General features: G+C 39.1%; 1 pseudogene; it reads right to left on the bottom strand.

The window, feature by feature from the left end:
• Positions 1 to 15262: 15262 nt before the first annotated feature.
• On the bottom strand, positions 15263 to 17800 carry LOC122422174 (annotated as a pseudogene).
• Positions 17801 to 21680: the final 3880 nt, after the last annotated feature.

The raw sequence follows: 21680 nt of genomic DNA, 5'->3' as shown, positions 1-21680 counted from the left end.
GGATATATTTCAAGTTATTTAAAGAATAGCCATGCATACGTGACTAACTTCATAATATATATTTCATAATATACATAAAGTTTCTCTTATTTGTCATTGATTCTGCCATTTCTTAGTTCAACATGCCTGCCTTTAGTTGCAGTTGATGACTGCTTTAAACACACACACTGTAGCATTATCACCCTTATATTGTGAAATAAGGACTAAACACACAGATGACAAGTTATTACCTTAATAAGATTGATTGTTTCTTGACTAATGTGCTGAAATATTATTTCCTTATGTGTTTTAGGGTATGGCATTAAAATTGCTTTTCCTGGAAAACTTAACACTGATTTCTATCAACTCCTTTAAAAGTCAGAGTGGAGGAACTTGTTCCCAAGGAGAAAAGTTCCACCCCACCTTCCAGAGACATAAACTGGAACACAATATATGTCCCTCTGAGTATAGCAGAACGGAGGTTATGTCTTAAACTGGAACCAAGCAGGCAGAAGGTTACTTATTAAAATATCTCAATGATATCCTACAAAACAGACACCAGGGTAGCACCATGGCTTGAGTCCATGAAACCTTGACTATGGTTTCCTCCATCGTGTTATACAACCATTTCACAGAGCCATAAGACCTCAACTCTGAGCTGGACGGCAGAGACCTCCAGTGTAGTCTAACTGCCCTGTTTGAAAGGAAAGGAAAATGATGAACAAAAAAAAAATGAACTGATTTGCCTCAAGTCAACACCACTAGTTAATGCCTGGTTTCCATGTCTCCTGAGTGGAAGCCCAGAGCTCTTAAATGCCCCAGATGCTGTGTTCTCTAAATTAGTCACCTTTAGACTACCTGTTATTAAACACTCTAAACTCTAGTAATTTAGGGAGATCTAACACTCTTCCTCATTCACCTCTGAGGAGTGAAAAACAAGCAATATTCTCCTAGGAAGATGGAGCTTTGACTGTGATTCAATAAGCCTCTGTATAGTGACTTTTCAATGGATTTTCTATCTTTCCATTCCCTTGAGTCTTTTAGAGGTAAGAAAAAGGCCTGAGTCAGGAAGATAATTACATGTGCAATTTATTAAACTGTGTTGTAGCCTTTAAAGAGATTTCATTTTCTTTTGACCCTTGTTTCCTTATATCTCCCTCATCTTACTTCTACTGTAGCCACTATGATGTTAACACTTCATGAACAGGGTATGTGTTCCTGGAAATGGCCTGTTTTTCATTTAGGTCAGAATTTCTCCAACTGGTGTGTATTCTTTGACTTCCTAGAATTCTCTATGTGAAATCAGAATTAATTTGAGTGCATTCTGTAACTTTTGGAAGACAATCTGTGATTTTAGTGTTCACACTTGAGTTTGTGTTCACAGGTGTGTTCTCACCAAATGAAGGCCAGGTAACAGCATAAACTGCTTTAGGAAGGAAAGTTTTTCATTAGTTTAAATTTTAAAATGTGGGAGAATTGAGTCATTACAGACCACACAGTAGGATAGACCCCATGGCAGTCAGACTCTATTGTAATTGGTAATCTGTTGGTTTGGACCTCCTTTTTGTGCAAAGGCTCCTCTGCCCTCCATTGCCTACCAGAATTTGCTTAAATTCATGTCCATTGAGTCAGTGATGTTATCTAAGCATTGCATTCTCTTTTTCACCTTCAATCTTCCCCAGTATCAGGGTCCTTTCCAATGAGTTGTCTCTTTGCATCAGCCCACTTTGGCCGTCTTTGGCTCAGGTGACCAAAATATTAGAGCTTCAGCTTCAGCATCAGTCTTTCCAATGAATATTCAGGTTTGCTTTCTTTAGGATTGATTGACTGGTTTGATCTCGTTTGGGTGTTAAATTTAAGCAAATTAAGGAGGAGGGCTGAGCTGAAGTTTTAAGACTAAAATAATTTCAGAGGAGTTGCTATTGAGGAATTAATAGACTTATCTATGAATTGTTCTCTAAATTTACCAGATTAAAAGGATCAACCTTAATATTATTTTAAAAGCAAGTTTTCATTGGAGGGTGTTTCTTTGGGTCTGGGTTGGGATTCTAAAATTTTTAACAAGCCTCTAGAGAGGTCTTGTAACTACCAGGTGTGGGAAACTAGACACCACAGAGAGAGGAAGTTAACTAAGAGTAAGTAAGAAGATTGGAAGATAAAGGCTAGACTCAGGTCAAGGGGTGAAAGGAATGGGAGGAGAGTACAGTCAGAAATGTTGATCCCTGCATTGCAGGCTGAATAGGAATAGGAATGAAGCCAAGAAGGAAGAATACACTTGCACCAGGAAGAAAGAGTAAAGGGTTATTTATTGGTTCTAAAAAAATAACGAGGGTGTGTCCTCTGGTAGACTAAAAAAGCAACTTGTTATAGTAAAAGATTTCAGAGATCATGGTTTCAGTAGCAGAGTAGATTCTGAATTTGTGTTGACATGAATGTCATGGAAAATGGCGTAATAGTTTTTCTGGCTTTACTTCCTTCAAATTCATGATCAATAATGCTGCCAAGGAACTCTTCTTAAAATGAAAAGTAAGACCTTTTTTTCTGTGGCATCAAATACTTTCTTTCTCCTTAGTGTCCAAGATAATCCCTAAACTCTTAACACAGTATTTAGGATGCTTCTTTATTACCTGCAAATATTTCATAACATTAAACATCTTACTGCTTGTACATCCTTGAAAACACTTCATTCATTCATGTTATGCCTTTGATGGTGTGGTTTCCTCTGCCAGGTCTACCTGGAAAAATGACAAATGCTTTTTTGTTTTGTAAAATCTGAATAGGGAGGTTTTGATAAAATACTCCTCCTTCCTATACCCAACACACATGGCTCATCTTTTCCTTTGCTAGCCTAACTTTGTACCATGTATGTGCTTTTGTTGTTGATCTTAACATTAGGGTAAGGGTTACAAACCAAACACCTGCAGAAGGTGTGCATTCAACATATATGCCAGAAATAGATAGGATGAAAGACACTTCATGCCAAGGTAGTTGTAACTAAGTATAATGCCTACAAGTTAAACTGCTCTTTTAAACATTGTTGGAAAAAGCAAGAAAGTTCCCAAAAAACATCTATTTCTGCTTTATTGACTATGCCAAAGCCTTTGACTGTGTGGATCACAATAAACTGTGGAAAATTCTTAAAGAGATGGGAATACAATACCATCTGACCTGTCTCTTGAGAAACCTGTATGCAGTTCAGGAAGCAACACTTAGAGCTGGACATGGAACAACAGACTGGTTCCAAATAGGAAAAGGAGTACGTCAAAGCTGTATATTGTCACCCTGCTTATTTAACTTATATGCAGAGTACATCATGAGAGACGCTGGGCTGGAAGAAGCACAAGCTGGAATCAAGATTGCCAGGAGGAATATCAATAACCTCAGATATGCAGATGATACCACCCTTATGGCAGAAAGTGAAGAGGAACTAAAAAGCCTCTTGATGAAAGTGAAAGAGGAGAGTGAAAAAGTTGGCTTAAAGCTCAACATTCAAAAAACTAAGATCATGGCATCTGGTCCCATCACTTCATGGCAAATAGATGGGGAAACAGTGGAAACAGTGTCAGACTTTATTTTTTGGGCCCCAAAATCACTGCAGTTGGTTATTGCAGCCATGAAATTAAGAGATGCTTACTCCTTGGAAGGAAAGTTATGACCAACCTAGATAGCATATTAAAAAGCAGAGACATTACTTTGCCAAAAAAGGTCTGTCTAATCAAAGCTATGGTTTTTCCAGTAGTCATGTATGGATGTGAGAGTTGGACAGTGAAGAAAGCTGAGTGCCAAAGAATTGATGCTTTTGAACTGTGGTACTGGAGAAGACTCTTGAGAGTCCCTTGGACTGCAAGAAGATCCAATCAGTCCATCCTAAAGAGATCAGTCCTGGGTGTTCATTGGAAGGACTGATGTTGAAGGTGAAACTCCAATACTTTGGCTACCTCATGTGAAGAGTTGACTCACTGGAAAAGACCCTAATGCTGGGAAGGATTGGGGGCAGGAGGAGCAAAGGATGACAGAGGATGAGATGGCTGGATGGCATCACTGACTCGATGGACATGGGTTTGCGTAAACTCCGGGAGTTGGTGATGGACAAGAAGGCCTGGTGTGCTGCAGTTCATTGGGTCGCAAAGAGTCGGACACGACTGAGTGACTGAACTGAACTGGTATAACCAAGCAAACAAAACACATCCAAAGACATAGTCTTTTGCTACACAGGTCATAGCGGTTATGAAATGAGAGGTCTGTATTGAGAAGCAGCAAATAAAAGTAATTTCAGTTTCAGGTGGAAGGAAATGGCATGTATGAATACAGTGACATGATTCATTCACTGTGGCATTTTAGGATAACAATGCCTCAACAGATTTCCTGTTGTGTGTGTCTCTTACTCAAAGAGGTGCAAGGAAAGCTAGTGATACAGAATGACTACCCACCAAGGAGATGAAAGAGTGACCTTTGAACTGGGGCGTAGAATCTTATGGAGTCCAGATGACAGTTTGTTGGCTCTCCCATCATATTGGCCTTTACACTGTCTGAAAAAGACTATGCATTTCCCCCCAAAGTTATAAAGCATCCTCTGTGATTATAAAGCATCTCAGTATGTGGATTCTTTGGAGTCAGCCTAGAAGAGAGACCTTTAGGAGAGTGTCTACGCAAGCCGGTCTTGCAAGAATATTTTAGCCACGTCAGCAAAAGACAACTTTATCTTCTGATAACTCACAAATGTCTATCTCCAACCAAAATTTCTCACATGAACTTCAAAGATAGGGATCCAGCCTCTTCTCAAATATTTCTTAGACGATGCTGTAGGCATTTAAAACTTAATATGCTTAAAACTGAATCTCATTTCTCTCTTCATCACCAAAAACAAAGGCAAAATACTGCTTTACTTCACGATTCACATAGCATCAGAAACCTATGTGTCATCTTGGAGGACTTCATTCTAATCCCCATTCTTATCTAACCAATCACCAAGCTTTATCAATTTCTCTTCCAAACTCTCTTTTACTTCCACTCCCAGAATTATAATTTCAGTAGGCTCAGGTAACTAACAGACTGAGTCTGCTCTTTTCCAATCTCTTTTTTTCCATTATGGTCTAAGTGATCTTTCTGAAATGCAAACAGTAACTTAAAGCTCTTTATCTCCTACTACTCTTAGAATGAAGTTGCCATTCTTGCTCAGTCGCTTCAGTCATGTCCGACTTTTTGTGACCCTATGGACTATAGCCTGCCAGGCTCTTCTGTCCATGGGGTTCTCCAGGTAAGAATACTACTGTGGGTTGCCATGCCATCCTCCAGGGGATCTTCCTGACCCAGGTATCAAATGTGCATCTCTTGCAACTCCTGTATGTCAGGTAGATTTTTTACCAGCTGGGCTACTAGAGAAACCCCAGGAAGAAAGTTAAGAACTTAATTTGGCCAAGAAAGCCCTGCTTAATTTGTCTCCTGGCTACCTTTTCTGTTATTCCTTCCTTCACCTCTCAGCCATTTGTTGATTCAACAAATACTGAGTACAGTAGCCAGGACACAGAAGCAATCTAAATGCCCATCAACAGAGGAATGGACAGATAACATGTGGTACATATATACAATGGAATAATACACAGCCATGAAAAAGGTAGGAAATTGGGTCATGTGTAGTAATGTGCATGGACCTAGATTGTGTCATACAGAGTGAAGCAAACCAAATAGAGAAAAACAAATATCATTTATTAACACATGTGTGTGGAATCTAGAAAGATGCTACATTTGGGCCTGTGTGCATGGCAGGAATAGAGATGCAGATGTAGAGGATGGACATGTGGACATAGGGAAGGGAAAATGAGTGGGGGCAGCTTGAGAGAGTAGCACTGATACATATACACACCATGTGTAAAATAGCTAGCTAGTGCGAAGCTGTTGTCTATAACACAGGAACCTCAGTCTGGTGTTCCGCGATGACCAAGAAGGGCAGGATGGTGCAGGTGGGAGGGAGGTTCAAGATGGGAGGGATATATGTATGCATATAGATGTACAGTAGAAACACAATAATGTAAAGCAATTGTACTCCAAAGGAAAAAAATTCTGAGTGCCTGCTGTGTGCCGAAAAGTGAGATAACAAAATAAGAAGAGAAATAGTAGACATTTTAAAAATCATACAAATATAGAATTTTACATAGTGTTAAGTGTTATGTAGGAAAAGAAGAGGGGAAATTGAAAGAGTGTTAGCGCATAACATAATTTATATTAGTTATCCAGGGACCCGAATCCTGATGTTCCAGTCGTAGCTTTCCTGAAAGAGTTGCTTTCACATCTATGTGACCCTCTTACCTAGCAGCCCGCTAACACCTGCTCATCTGTGTCTCAGCCTGTATGATACTTCTTCCCAGAAGGCAGCCTTGAGACTCAAAACCTATGTTTACTACTTCTCCATCCTTTGCGGTTTTCTCATCTGTACTGTCCTTGTTGTTTCCTTTCCTGTAATTCAGTGATGCAAGGACGCTGTTTTTTCTCACATTGGATCTTTAACTTCTAGCACAGTGCTTGTTACAGATAAACCCTTAATAAATATTGCATGGATCAATAACTGGAAGTATTACTGCAAATGACAGAGTTGGAGAAATTCTAGGGAACTAGTGTTCATGAAAATTCTGCCTTTTACCACTGCCCCCTAGGATTAAATCTTTAAATCTTTCTCTGGTCCAATTTACCCAAACACCAACCCTATTTGTATTAATTGTTTAATATATGACAAGTGCCTGACCTTGCAGGAGGGTAGAAGATTTCTAGTTGTAGAAATAGATGGATCTAAAACAGTTATTACTTAGGACGTAAGTGTCTTTATTAAAAATATGACCTTGTTGTACCGTCAACTATTTTATCTACGGCAGCCGTCTTCAGCCCCACCTGTCTTTGTGGGATCAATAATTTAAGCCCTTATTCATTTGTTCTTATGTTAATCAACCTGAAATATTGTAATAAAACCCCTGCCAACCTGACATATTAGAGAAGAAGCTTAGGTTGTGAAATAACATTTGTGAGTAGTTGAGGAGGTATTCACTGACTCGATGGGCATGAGTTTGAGTAAACTCCAGGAGTTGGTGATGGACAGGGAGGTCTGGCATGCTGCGATTCATGGGGTTGCAAAGAGTTGGACACGACTAAGCGACTGAACTGAACTGAACTGAACTGAGGAGGCATCATGGAGATAGTTGATACACTTTAGGAAGACTACTTCCTAGATGGGCTAATAGGTGAGGTCAGTTTTTCTGAAAAGGAAACGATGACATTCATAACCTAATGACTTCCTTTCTGAATCCAGAAATACATTATCTGATGTAAACGTATTACCAGTTGAGAACAGATTAAACAAATTCAAAAAAATCAGCCACTTTCCACTTCCTTTACATCACTTTACATGCTTTACATCCTTCACATCACTACACCAGACCTGGTGGGCACTGGGCTGCCCAAACGATTCGTGGCCTTGGCAATCACCCCGTCCTTGTGAAACCACATAGCTGATGAACGTCACCTTCTGGCCTTTCCTCCTTCATTTTACTGTTTATTACAAGACCCGGCATGACTATACAGTGAAGTTAGGAGGAATGGCCCTTCCACCTCCTCTCTCCTTTCTGCTCAATGCATGTAGAAGACCTGTGGTGTAGCTCTCAGAATTCCTATTGACACACACACATAATTTCTTGCAAAGAAAAGCGGGAGACAAATGTGACAAGGTCAAGTTAAGGTTTCACCATGACCTGCTGAATTTTAGAACTCAAGGTGTTTTATAAGAGGAATTTAAAATAGCATGCTGCTGCTGCTAAGTCGCTTCAGTCGTGTCCGTCTCTGCAACCCCATAGACGGCAGCCCACCAGGCTCTGCCATCCCTGGGATTCTCCAGGCAAGAACACTGGAGTGTATTATTATCTAAACAAATCTCTATGCCTTTATCCATGTTGCTTTCTAGAATGCCTTCTGGGGCCTTCTCAGCACCATTGTATTTTATGTCTAAATCCTACCCACCTAACCTCGCTCAAATGCCAACCATAAAAATCCCAGATTCACCCACCAAGAAATGATCCCTCCCTATCTGCAGGAGACATTAACTTCTGACAGAAAGTACATACACCTGAGCTTTTGTATGCGTTAAATTTCTTGAAGGCTTTGGAATTGGTTCAGTTCAGTTCAGTCGCTCAGTAGTGTCCAACTCTTTGAGACCCCATGGACTGCAGCACGCCAGGCCTCCCTGTCCATCACGAACTCCCGGAGCTGACTCAAACTCATGTCCATCGCATTGGTGTTGCCATCCAACTACTTCATCCTCTGCTGTCCTCTTCTCCTCCTGCCTTCAATTTTTCCCAGCATCAGGGTCTTTTCCAATGAGTCGGTTCTTAACATCAAGTGGCCAAATTATTGGAGTTTCAGCTTCAGCATCAGTCCTTCCAATGAATATGCAGGATTCATTTCTGCTCTGTAGGAACTTTAGTTATAGGATCTGTAACACCTTATTGAATACCTTATTGGTCATGCCTTAAAGACAGAACAGGCTCTTGATGTTACATTTTTATGCCAGTACTTGACACAGTTCATGATATTAAGTGGAACAAATTGAGTAATGGATTAAGTATATGTGGCTTGATCCTCAAACTCTTATTTTACCTTAGTACTTACTGATTTTTTAAGAATAATGGCTATCATTTTTGGAATAGCTACTCACTAGATAGGTATTTTGTATTCTTTATTATATCAATTCATTTAAATAACCATTTAAGAAAGGATTTTAAAAAATCCATTTTTAAAACTCAAGCAACGAGTGATTCTTTGGCATTGGACACAGGTCTAGTTTCCAAAATTTATAATCTTAGTTCAATTAGTCAATTCCCTGTTCTTACTAGACTAAAAGAAATTCAAATATACTTGACAGTCAGTTTATTTGAACATTAACTATTATCTCAGACGTTGCTGACTAATTCCTAATAGTCTTCACAGCAAATAAGTAGTTTGTAGCATGAATCTGTTCTTAATATATAAACAAATCTATGGAGATTTTCACTATACATCTAGCCTGTCATTTTTAATAGTTTAAAAAAATAATTGTTATTATTGTAAAAAATAATATTGTCATTGCAAAAAGTCAAATAATACAGAAAATATGGAGAAGAATATACAGCCTAAAATCCCATCTTGTGTGTGTTCAGTTGCTCAATCACATTCAGTTCTTTGTGACCCACGGACTGACTGTGGCCCACTCCTAATGTCACCCAGGCTCCTCCATCCATGGAATTTTCCAGGCAAGAATACTGGAGTGAGTCGCCATCTCCTACACCAAGGGATCTTCCCAACCCGGGGGTCAAACCTGAGTCTCCTGCATTGGCAAGTAGATTCTTTTACCACTGAGCCACTTAGGAAAGTCCATCTTAAATATGTATAAAATTTTATGTAAATGGAATCAAATTGTATATGGTATTTTTTCTTGTCTTTCACTTAGAATTATATCATGTTACTACTTCACAAAAAATGTTTAGACACTATCATGTACATTTAGATTTATTATCTCTACTCAACACAGATGGCACAGGTGACTTAAAATCTAGCTGAGTGAAACCTGTTCTGACTTTATTCTGAAGCAGTTCAACTAATATAACTCTGCTGCTGCTGCTGCTGCTAAGTCACTTCAGTCGTGTCCGACTCTGTGTGACCCCATAGACGGCAGCCCACCAGGCTCCCCCGTCCCTGGGATTCTCCAGGCAAGAACACTGGAGTGGGTTGCCATTTCCTTCTCCAATGCATGAAAGTGAAAAGTGAAAGTGAAGTCGTCTCAGTCATGTCTGACTCTTCGCAACCCCATGGACTACAGCCTACCAGGCTCCTCCATCCATGGGATTTTCCAGGCAAGAATACTGGGGTGGGGTGCCATTGCCTTCTTTGAATCTAACTCTACTAAAGTCTAATTGGTTTAGTTTGTCAGGTTTACCATCACATATGTCTTCTCTGAGGCAGAAAGTCTACAGAAGTCTTAAACTGGGAACTGTATACATATTTATTCAATAAACTACACAGAACTGAAGCAGACTGGTTTTTATTTTTTAACGCTTTCTCTTTTCTGCTGCCTTTCAACTTTTGACAATGACGTTTTTTCATCAAGACTCATGCTATTGAAGGCATCAGTGGTTCCTCCTCCCTTACTCTCTGCATCCTTTCTCTTTCACTTCATCTACTACCGTCCAGTGTTAGAAATCTGAGCCCAGGCTATTACAATTCTCACATATATCTTATCCACACCAACTCATGCTGTATGTAGCAATCATCAGACAGATCTTTCTGAAATATCCAATTTTTTATAAGATTATATCCAAGCATCTTAATCAGACATTCCAAGTCTTTCACAACCTGGACTCAATGGATTCTCCAGATTCTCTCTACCTCATGGGCTCCGTGTTAATCCATTCTACTGTACACACAGTTCTTTCATTCAGGAGACGTGCTGTCCAAATCCTTAGTACCTTTTAACACTAAAATAAAGTTGGCTCATTGGAAAAAACCCTGATTCTGGGAAAGAATGAGGGCAGGAGGAAAAGGGGGCGACAGAGGATGAGATGGCTGGATGGCATGGTTGACACTATGGACATGAATTTCAGAAGACTCTGGCAGTTGGTGATGGACAGGGAAGCCAGGTATGCTGCAGTCCATGGGGGTCACAAGGAGTTGGACACGATTTAATGACTAAACAATGAACAACCCCAAAATATCATCTTCCCCTGAAATCTTCTGTGACTACTCCATTTAATATGTTTCTACTTAATTGCAGGTATCTTCCATATAATTCATTCATTTCAGAAATATATTTATTGAATATTTACTGTGTACCAGACATTGTTCAGGGCACTGGGGATATATCAGAGAATAAAGTGGACAAAATTCTCTGACTTCATGGAATTTGTGCTCTTATGGAAAAACAAAACACATAATTTACAAAGATAGTGTATGGTACAATTTGATAAATGTTATTTTTAAAAATTGAGAAAGAGAGAGCATCAGGTTGCCAGTGAGTGTTTCCACTAATTAATAAAATGTTGAGCTTATCCTCAGGAGTGGGCACATTTGTTCTGTAAATGAGCAAATATTAAATACTTTAGGCTTTTCAGGCCACATGGTCTCTGCCATAACCATCTAACTTGACCATTTTAGCACAAAAGCAGCCTGTGTTTCAATAAAACTTTATTCATGAGCCCTGAAATTTGAATTTCATGTGATTTCTATGTGCCACAGAACATAATTCTTCTGACTTATGTGTTTTTTTAATAAAAATCTAAGTGCCATGCTTACTTTGTGGGCCATACACAAAACAGGCAGGAGGCCAGATTTGGCCCATGGGTGGTGGTTTGCCAACTCTTCGTACACCACTGAAAAGCTGAGGTTAGTGAAGACATGGGGAAGATAACAGAGTGAGCATGGGGTCAGCTAAGAATAGAGTGTTCTAGGCAGAGGGTACAGTCACTGCAGAGTTTGTGAGACAAAGACATGCCTCCATTGTGCCAGAGCAAGTTGAGTGAGAGAGAGAGGCAGGAGATGAAGGAGGAGGAGCAATAAAGATGAGAACAGATAACATGATTGATCTACAATCACGGTGACAACTATAGGCTCTTAGACCTGCAGAAGGAAACCCCAGGAGATTCTCTAGTTCTTGCCTGTCCAATAGGCTTCAACTCAGAAAGCCAACTTTGATTGGCATACTGTTGAATACCATTCTGAGACCGCATTCTGTCTTAGCAGAACCACTTATATGATCAATTAGCAGTGTGTGTTCAGCGGTGAGGGTAGTGGCTGTTATACATTTGTGTTCTCCTAGTCTGCCCACCACATTTCACCTCTAGGACACAGAGTTCTCAACAGTTTACATGACATCCTCAACATTACCATCTAATTAATGCCAGGAATTCTGATGCCAGATTGTGATCCTCATTATATCTTGGCCCTTCCTTGTTTCAGGTTTTACACTTAGGGCAATGATCAGTATGCATCTTTTCTGAAGAAGCTGAAAAGATACTGAAATTGAAAGTTGTATAGAGATAAGAATTGCCAATGCAAATTTTATTCCCTTAGACCCATAAAACCTTTACCGCTTCTAAAGCACTTTTGTCTTTATCCCTTATTTGAGCTTTAGGATGGCCCTATGAATCTTTAATAAACCCATAAAACAATCCTGGGGCCCTAAAATGAAAAAGCAGGCTGCTCTTATCTTAAATTGCATTTGCCTGTGATCCGTGAGATCTTTTTTCACAATTCCATGTATTAAAATTTAGCTTAAAATTATTACTAAAAATTTTTCATTATTGTTAATAAAATACCTCTTAGTGTATTTAGAGCAAAAGGAAGAACCAACTGTTCCAAAATGTTCAATGATAAGCTTAAAACTGCCATTGTTTCTATGCATTGTCAGAAAAAGAGGAGGAGTTCGTGGTGAGCTACTGTGATGACTAATGAAATTTTTATTCTTTTCAATAAGAAGAGCTTTAACAATTAGGCTGTGTTATAATGAAATGTTCATTTGTCCAAACTCTGATTCCTGGCCCATCAATACCTCTTTGTGAGAGGTACATCCCTAAAACATGCCTTTGTCTTGAATGGAATGCAACCAGAGGCGTTTAGTGCAAGGACTCTCAGTAAGTCAGCCTGAAATGAACAATGGACTTCAGATAAAGCTAAAATTAAAATGTATATATATATTTTCCGGTACCATCTGCTATTCATGGCAGATATTCACCTGACTAAATAGCTAAAACAATGAGTGAAACTTCACATTTTAACATAAGCATGAGTAAATGTTTAAAAATCCAAATTGTAAGGGAAGCATATTTTACATTCTCCATATCAGTATAAAGGACATCTGGAAAATACTTTTCTGCTATGCAGATTTAAAGGATTTCAGTTAAAACTATCTAATGATTTTAAATAGCTGATAATTTCCTAGAAATATTTTCAGTTTTATATTTTGATAATGTTCTATTGCAGCTGGAACCAGTGGGATCTATTTTAAATACTTTCTTGTTCCTCCTACTACTAATCTCTCATTACTATTCAACATTTAGAGAGCGGCAACAAAATGCTGGGTCTGTATTAAATATGACCTTAGTCACAATGGGCTCACATTTCCACCATGATGGGAAAGAACTTTGCATTTATAAAGAATGTACATAGCAGAGAATGGAAGCAAAACGATAATAGTTATGGGGATTTACATCACCTATAAGTTGATTCTGGTTCTCTTCACAGCTTGAGGTAACTCCAAAATGCCACTGATGGTGCAAAAGGCGGAAATTTTTGCAGGAATGGTATTTGAGAAGAGTAGTGGAGATTGTCAGGCTCCTAGAAGTAGAGAGAAGGGAGGCACAGGCAGAAGCAGGAGCAGGGGCAGCAACGACAGTTAAGAAGTGTCCGTGACATTCCTCGTTTCATCTTACACTATTACATGGTCAACACTAAGGAGCCTCTGGTCTCCATTCTGCGCTCTCCATCTTCCCGCCAACGTCAGAGCATCTAATGGGATACTGGAACCACTGGGCCTAATTATGTTCGCATGGACAATGCTGATGTTGTTTTTCTTGCTCCTGGAATGAGAACCCATGTTTTGTGCCTAGGCAATTTTAACACACACACACACACACACACACACACACTTCAGTGGAAGTCCCCTGCTCTGAAAAACTTCTGTGGTATCTACAATCTAAATGAAATGCACCTCACTTGAACTCTTATAGTAACTTGCACACACTTCTATTCTTATATGATTAGTCCTTTTTATCCTTCTAAGTTTCTCTTAAAAATTATAAACTACTTGACAAGGAAAATGTCTGATTAAAGTGCATATATATTTCTAGTGCCAAACACACTTCCTGGAGAGTGATAGTCACTCTAGAAATGCTTTCTGTTCTTAAAGAACAGAGGAATGATATTTCTCATTCCTTTTGTTTTTTTTTTTTTGCCCCATTCAGGTCATTTTTTTCAACTGTTAGAAAGATGTTCTAGGTAAAGAGAAATAAAAATCCAGGTACTATGGCTTTATAGAAGGTTTTGCGAAAGTGGAAATGATTCTAAAATGATTAAAAGTGATCCATTGTCTTTAATCAACACAGTCTATGTTAGCAATGTCACTCATCAGACTTATAGTGAAAAACTGTTGCAGATAAAACTAGCTTGTCTTAGCAAGTTCTTTTATAAAGCTTGTATAAGATACCATTTCAGGCAGAATTGACCCAAACAAGGAAGATGTTTTATCTTCAGAGATAATTTACTTAGAGACACTGATAGAATCATTAGTGCCTGTACTGTGCTGTGCTTGGGCGCTCAGTTGTCTGACGCTTTGCGATCCCATGGGCCGTAGACAACCAGGCTCCTCTGTCCATGCGGATTTTCCAGGCAAGAATCCTGGAGTGGGTTGCCACTTCCTTCTCCAACTTAGTGCCTACATACACTAATTTTATGGTCCTGAGAAGCTGCCAGCATCCACACCTGTCATTTCCTCTGCCTGAAATATTTTAGGCTAATGATGTGTCTATTAGGGGAGATAACACTAGAATATTGTCATTTCTCACTTGTTGATACCAGTAAGAGCTTTCCACTCACTGCTTTCTAAGAACTATTTGCAAGAACAGGAACAGAAGACAGGTTGTGTATTAAGAAGAGAAATTTGCAAAACCACAGAATCTAACATTTATCTTATAACAGTTCTAGTTAGAAAATATTTGTGGGACTTTGAAAGACATTCTCAGTTCAGGAGGGCTTTTCCTGGTCATCTATAAAATAAAGGAGTGGAAATTTTAAGATTTATAGTACCATATTTCTTTTCTTTTTTTTACCCCAAGTGAAACAATGATTTTATTTGAGGCATAAAAGTGAATGCATTTCTGTCACATAGGATAAGGACAACTTTAGGGTCCTGGTTTCTAAGATAAGACTTTGTCTTAGACACAGTTTGCATCAAGCTTCTTGGGAAATGAATCAGACAAGGAGCAAGCAAGACATGGCCTGGAAAGAAATCATTACTGTTGCTGGGAAGTTGTGAAACAAGGGAAGAACTTACTCAGATCAGTGTACATGTTTCAGAGGTCCAAGGAGGAAGAGAGTGATGTGGGAAAAACGGTCTAATTTCCTCATCTTGGCAGTGATATGGCCCTCTCCTTCCAGGGAAAGAACTTGCCTCTATTTGGAGGCAGCAGTACTGACTTGGCAGTTTTGACTGCAGCAACATCTCAGGGCTCCCCAGTTCCCTGGATCCCCTGAAAACCTCAGAGAGGAGGGGTGGGGTCTATGTCATGGACACTGCCACTTGCTCCATGAAGCTGGCCATGTTTATGTCCCTTTCTGGAAGGCCCGAACACTTGTGGGTACTCAGGATGGTGTGGACCTTGGTGCACAGGTTAAACCATTCAGGATGCTGGTCCAGTTTTTCAGTCTGCAGGCCACTTTCATCATGAAGCCAAAAGCCCTACTGAAGTCTTTGAAATGGAACTGCCTGCAGATGGCATCCTGCCCTTCTGGCTCCCTCCACCTCATGGCAGGTGGGTTTGGCAGCAGCTGGTCCTCCTCCTCAGCACTTAGCTTGTGGGCTTAGCCCGTCCTGAAGCGGGGAAGGTGGGGGCATGGACCTGGGTGGCAGAGGTAGCGGTGGAGTGGAGGAGCATGAATTAACAGTTCCATACTTCTAAGAGATACTCACTGTCTACATTTTTATAATAAGCGAGAGAATAAAATGAAAGGTCCATACCATATCATTAGAAGGCTTTTGCATGGGATGCCTTTTTTTGTACATAAACTCTCAATCTTTTCTTTTTTTGTAATTAATTTCTATTGGGGTATACTTGATTTACAAGTTTCTGTTAGTTTGAGGTGTTCAGCAAAGTGAATCAGTTATACACACACATATATCCACTCTTTCTTAGATTCTTTTCCCATTTAGGTCATTACAGAGTGCTGGGTAGAGTTCCCCATGGTATATATACAATAGTGCTTGTTAGTCATCTGTTTTATATATACTGTGTGTATGTGTCAATGCCGGTCTTCCAATTTTTGTCTCCCTAGGGAGATGCTTAATAAAGAACCAAGACAGGCAAGGAAAAATGCTTAAAGCTAATAATTCAGACTGTGAGACAATGGCGTTAGGGTTAGTGTTTACTGATCACATGCCTTTTACATCTTTGTTTAAGGCTGGTAAGAGAAAATGGGGAATTACAGGAAAAAAATGAATAACAAGAACAAAGGTGGATGGCCCTGAGAACAATTAGAATGTTGAAAGATTCTGAAGAGTACTTCTGAGCCTTGACTATAATAGAAATGAAAAAGAATGAAATGCTATGAAGTTCAGGTTTAATAACCACATTTATCAACTACCTGAGGTTTTAGTTATAGAAATCTGTTTGTTTTACATAGAAATAATATTAATAACTAATAAATATTGGCCATTCTATTTATAAACACTTGCTAAGTACCTCTTTTATCCTCTCTGCTATCCTGAGGTACATATTCTTTTTATTGGCATTTTTATTAATAAAGAAAATAACACACAGGAAGGTTAAAAATTTTGCTTGAAATAAATGATAAAGTGTGTTTTGAGACAGGGCAGTCTAATTCCCAATCAGAGTTGAACTCTTGTCCGTTAGACTATAATACATTGGTTAAAAATTATCTTAAAGTAGATCCAAAAAGAATTCCTTAAAAACTCAACACTGTCTTAAAGAGTGTTGTTCTTGGAATGATGTAAAGCATATAGAAGTACTTGATCCCTAAGGTATCTGCCAGTTCCTTCCTGTTGCTAATAATCAACTGTTACCATGACCTGCCAAGAGGAGGCAGAGTTTGCTCTGGCAACAGTGACCTCTTCCACCCACTTCCATCCTGCTGGTGACTATGGTCCTCTTGAGATGCTGGAGCTCTCCAGCCTCACAATCTCTGTCTCAGTAAGAGTAGGCCAGAGGAGGCATAAGCGTCTCTACACAGAAAAATGAAATGGATCGTATCTGTTTGTCCAGGTTCCCCAAAACTCCAACAGAGGACTTATTGTGCTCACATAGATGAAGACATTTCTCTTTCTGATGTTACAGATTTAGGTCTCTGGCAGGCAACTCAACCCCAAGAATGGCATTTAAGACTCAGATTGCCCTAAATATCCATTCACTGCTTGTATTTTTTTTTTTTTTAGCTCTGTAGCAACACATATATGGTTTTCTTTTGACAAAAGATAGACAATTAAATACTTAATTACTAATAGAAACTTGAGAATAAACCCACAAATAAAACATTTAAAAATTTCCCATTCGTCATACCACAGCACTCCTTTAAAATTCTATGATTTTATGCCAGTATTTTTTGGTGGTGTTTTTATGTACATCATATTCACAAAATCACAGAATCATACAGCTGAAAGGTTCTCACACAATCTAGTCCTGTGCTTAACATTCAGAAAGACTGAATAGCTACCATCTAATGATGGAAAGGCCTCCCAGTTCCGTGTCCAAGTTTTACCATTATACCTCATTGTCTTGGAATTTTGGCAACTTACAAATGTAAATAGTGATGGGTTATCACAGAGTCTTAGACCACTTGAATTGTCAGATGGCAGTGTAGCAATTTTTTAAAACATAGTACTCTCTCTCATATCAATAACCTGTTATCCATCACATAACATCTAACAGTTAGATTTCCCAACTCTTGTAACTTCAATGAATATTCTTTTAGGAGCCATCTCTGAGAACTTCTCTGTTTAGATCTGATGATAGTTTTGCACATGTCTTTGTCTCTCATCAAGTGTCCTATCTCACCAAACTTTTATCTTACAGGTAATGACCATATCTGCTAGTTTACATTAACCTCCCTGTGGGGCTTATTCCAGTTTTATGAAATCACTTTTTTAATAAATCACTTTTACTTGGACAAGCCATATCTCCCTAAGTCCTTTTGTTGGCTGTTTCTGAATTTAATCTGTGAAACATGCTTCCACTTCCCTCCCAAGAAGGCATCTATCACATTCCCCTATGCCTGAATGTGTGCCTTAGACTCAGATGCTTGCCTAAATACACACCTTAACAGGACAGCCATAAATAGATAGTTGCTTTGGCCACTTGGGCAACTGCCTATTTCAACATGACCCAAATTCACTGTTTCCACAGACTTACCAAAAGAACTCTTTAGGGCAACAGGATCCTTTCTCTGAGCTTCAGGAAGATGTTCCAGAGATTAGTAGAGTTCCTGCATCCAGGCAACTGACTCAAATTTGAGTTACATAGCAACAACATGAAATACTGCTGCTGCTGCTGCTGCTAAGTCTCTTCAGTCGTGTCCGACTCTGTGCAACCCCATAGATGGCAGCCCACCAGGCTCCACTGTCCCTGGGATTCTCCAGGCAAGAACACTGGAGTGGGTTGCCATTTCCTTCTCCAATGCACGGAAGTGAAAAGTGAAAGTGAAGTCACTCAGTCGTGTCCGACTCTTAGCGACCCCATGGACTGTAGCCTACCAGGCTCCTCTGTCCATGGGATTTTCCAAGCAAGAGTACTGGAGTGGGGTGCCATTGCCTTCTCCAACATGAAATACTAGCCACACCTAAAATCAGTTACTTCATTTTCCCAGCAGATCCACATGCATGCTTAAATGAAACTGCAGCCCATCGTTAAGACATGGCTCAAAAGATAAGGAAAAGGACTTCTTGTCTAGGAGATTTATTCACCTGCTTGCATTTCTGTCTGAAATCTAACCTCTGAGTTTGATTATTCTCGAGCAAAGTAATAGATCTGTGCTCATCACATGCCTTTAGAATACATGATAGTAAAGGATGCAGTCACTCTTCTGAGGTATCCTTTGTCACTCGTCCTTTTCAATATAATAATTCAAACTAGCTTCTGACAGGTGACATAGTAAAAGTGGAGATAAATGAGAACTATGATGAGAGTATGGGGTTTCTGGGGGTATAAAATATGATGGAAGACAGAATAAGTAAGAAATAAAAAAATTATCAGACAGTTCTCAGCTTGAAACGTTGCTTAGGACTAGCTGTGTTTCCCAGGGTTTCTGGAACATGTTGGAGCACATCCAAGACATAAGTGTTCCCCGCAGAACCTGAAACCTAACTGTGGTCATGTCCTTGGGCACACAGTATGGGTCCCCAGGCAGGAAGATCCCGAATTCTCAGAAGTCATGCCAGACCAAGAAAAACTTTCCTCTTGCCCTTTGTCAGGACCCAGTCCAAAGAAACCAGAACATGTTTTTCTTCTAAAAAGATTTTTAAAATAAATATGTGCTCTCTGAAGCCCAGTTAAGGCACTGTGGGTTCTTATAGGTTTCACACAGCTTATATATATATGGCTCAAATGAACTGGACAAAAAGGGCATCTCACAATGAAAGGAGGTTGTTCAGCCTGAGCAAAGTTGAGCAGCTTAATAATGGTGACTTGGTACATTATAAAGGTGAAAACTACCAACTGATCACCACTGTGCTGTAGTTATGATAGAAAGAAGTAGCTTCAAAGCATAGGAAGTATGTGAAATGTAAAGGAGAGCGTTTCACTAGTGGAAGGGCCTGGCTGCAGCTCCCTTTTCTTGTTGTGGTTTGACAGTATTTTTCAAAGGGTGATACTAAGTAATTGGTAAAGGTAGTTCACTAACTTTTATTTTAATCATCATTAAGCTTCTAACTGCAAAGATAAGAATTGTTTCCTAGTATTTTGTGATAAGATAGCCTATTTTGGCAGGCTTCCCTGGTAGCTCAGCTGGTCAAGAATCCTCCAGCAATGCCGGAGACCCCAGTTTGATTACTTGGTCAGGAAGATTCCCTGGAGAAGGGATAAGCCACCTACTAACAGTATTCTTGGGCATCTTTAGTGGCTCAGTTGGCAAAGAACCCACCTGCAGTGTGGGAGACCTGGGTTCGATTCCTGGGTTGGGAAGTTTCCCTGGAGGAGGGCATGGCAACCACTCCAGTCTTCTTGTCTGGAAAATCCCATGGACAGAGGAACCTGCCAGGCTACAGTCCATGGGGTTGCAAAGAGTCAGACATGACTAAGCATAGCACAGCCTATTTTGTCACTAAAATGATGTTAGCAAAGTACAGTAGGTAAAAGATTGTTTAAAAAAAAGTATGTGTTTAATTTTTGCACGTCTTCAAGCTAAATATATAAGAGCAGAGTTCTGATAGAGGTCTAATATATTCTCTTAGATAATTTCTGGATCTGTAGAACTCTAGATGTTCTATGCTAGGAGAACCCCATCAGTCTTCCTTCTAATTTCACATATATTTTTGTTCTAAGTTTAAAAGTGTTCCAGCTAACTATAATGGTGTTTGAACCTCAATTTACTGTTACTTAAAAAGATATAGTCTTATTTCCCAGTGGTGGGATTATCCTATCTGATTCTCCCCATACCCTCCTGAATACATATATCCCTTCTTCCAATCAAATTTTAATTCAAATGAAATTTCTGTTCAGAATTTTCAATTCAATGTACTTTGCTATCTATTTTAGCCTTTTTCTTTATTTCATCTTTTTATGGTGGAAAAGCATTAGCTCTAGTCTACTTTTGAACTAAAAATTCAATAAAATATTACACAGATGTAATAATTTAAATTTCTAAACTAAATTTATACGAGGAACAGGGAATTATAAAGTGGTGAGTTGGGAGAAACAGGGAAATTGAACATCACTAACTATCACTCAACATCATTAATTATTAGAGAAAAGCAAATCAAAACTACAATGAGGTATCACCCCACACTGGTCAGAACGGCCATCATCAAAAAAAATCTACAAGGAATAAATGCCAGGGATGGTGTGGAGAAAAGGGAACCCTCCTACATTGATGCAGGGAATGTAAATTTATACAGCCATTATGGAAAACAGTATGGAGATTCTTAAAAAACTAAATATAGAGCCACCATATGATCCAGAAATCCCACTTCTGGGCATATATCCAGAGAAAATCATAATTTGAACAGACATATGCACCCTGAAAGAAAACTGCAGCACTATTTAAATAGCCAGGACATGGATGCAACCTAAATGCCCATCAACAGGTGAATGGATAAAGAAGTTGGGGTACATACATACAATGAAATATTATTCAGCCATTAAGAAGAATGTAATAGTGCCATCTGCAGCAACATGGATGAACCTAGAGAGTGTCATACCAGGTGAAGTAGGTCAGACAGAGAAAGACAAATGTCATATATTACATGCAGAATCTAAAAGCTTGGTACAAATGAATCTACTTACAAAACAGAAATAGAGTCACGGGTGTAGAAAACACTTATGGGGGAAGGTGAGGAAGGGATATATTGGGAGATTGGGATTTACATATACACCCCACTGTATATAAAATAGGTAACTACCATGTAGCACAGGGAACTCTATTCAATAATTTGTAATGACCTATATGGGAACAGAATCTAAAAAAAAAAAACGGATTCATGTGTATTTATAACTGATACACTTTGCTGCATGGCAGAAATTAATACAACATTGTAAATCAATTATACTCCAATAAAAATTAACTTTAAAAAGTGCTAAAAATAAAACAAATACATTTTCTAAACTAAATTACATCTAAGGAGCAGGAAGTTATAAAGCAGTGAGCTGGGAAAACAGGGAAATTGAAATGGTTTGTGCATCCAAAGTATTTGCTTTGAAGCTATCACCACTTCCGACCAAACCCACAATCATGATGGGAGTAGCAGTGTTTTG

Source organism: Cervus canadensis, chromosome 19 (genome assembly GCF_019320065.1).
Source record: "Cervus canadensis isolate Bull #8, Minnesota chromosome 19, ASM1932006v1, whole genome shotgun sequence".
NCBI lineage: Eukaryota > Metazoa > Chordata > Mammalia > Artiodactyla > Cervidae > Cervus > Cervus canadensis.
This window is presented reverse-complemented; position numbering and strand designations above follow the sequence as displayed.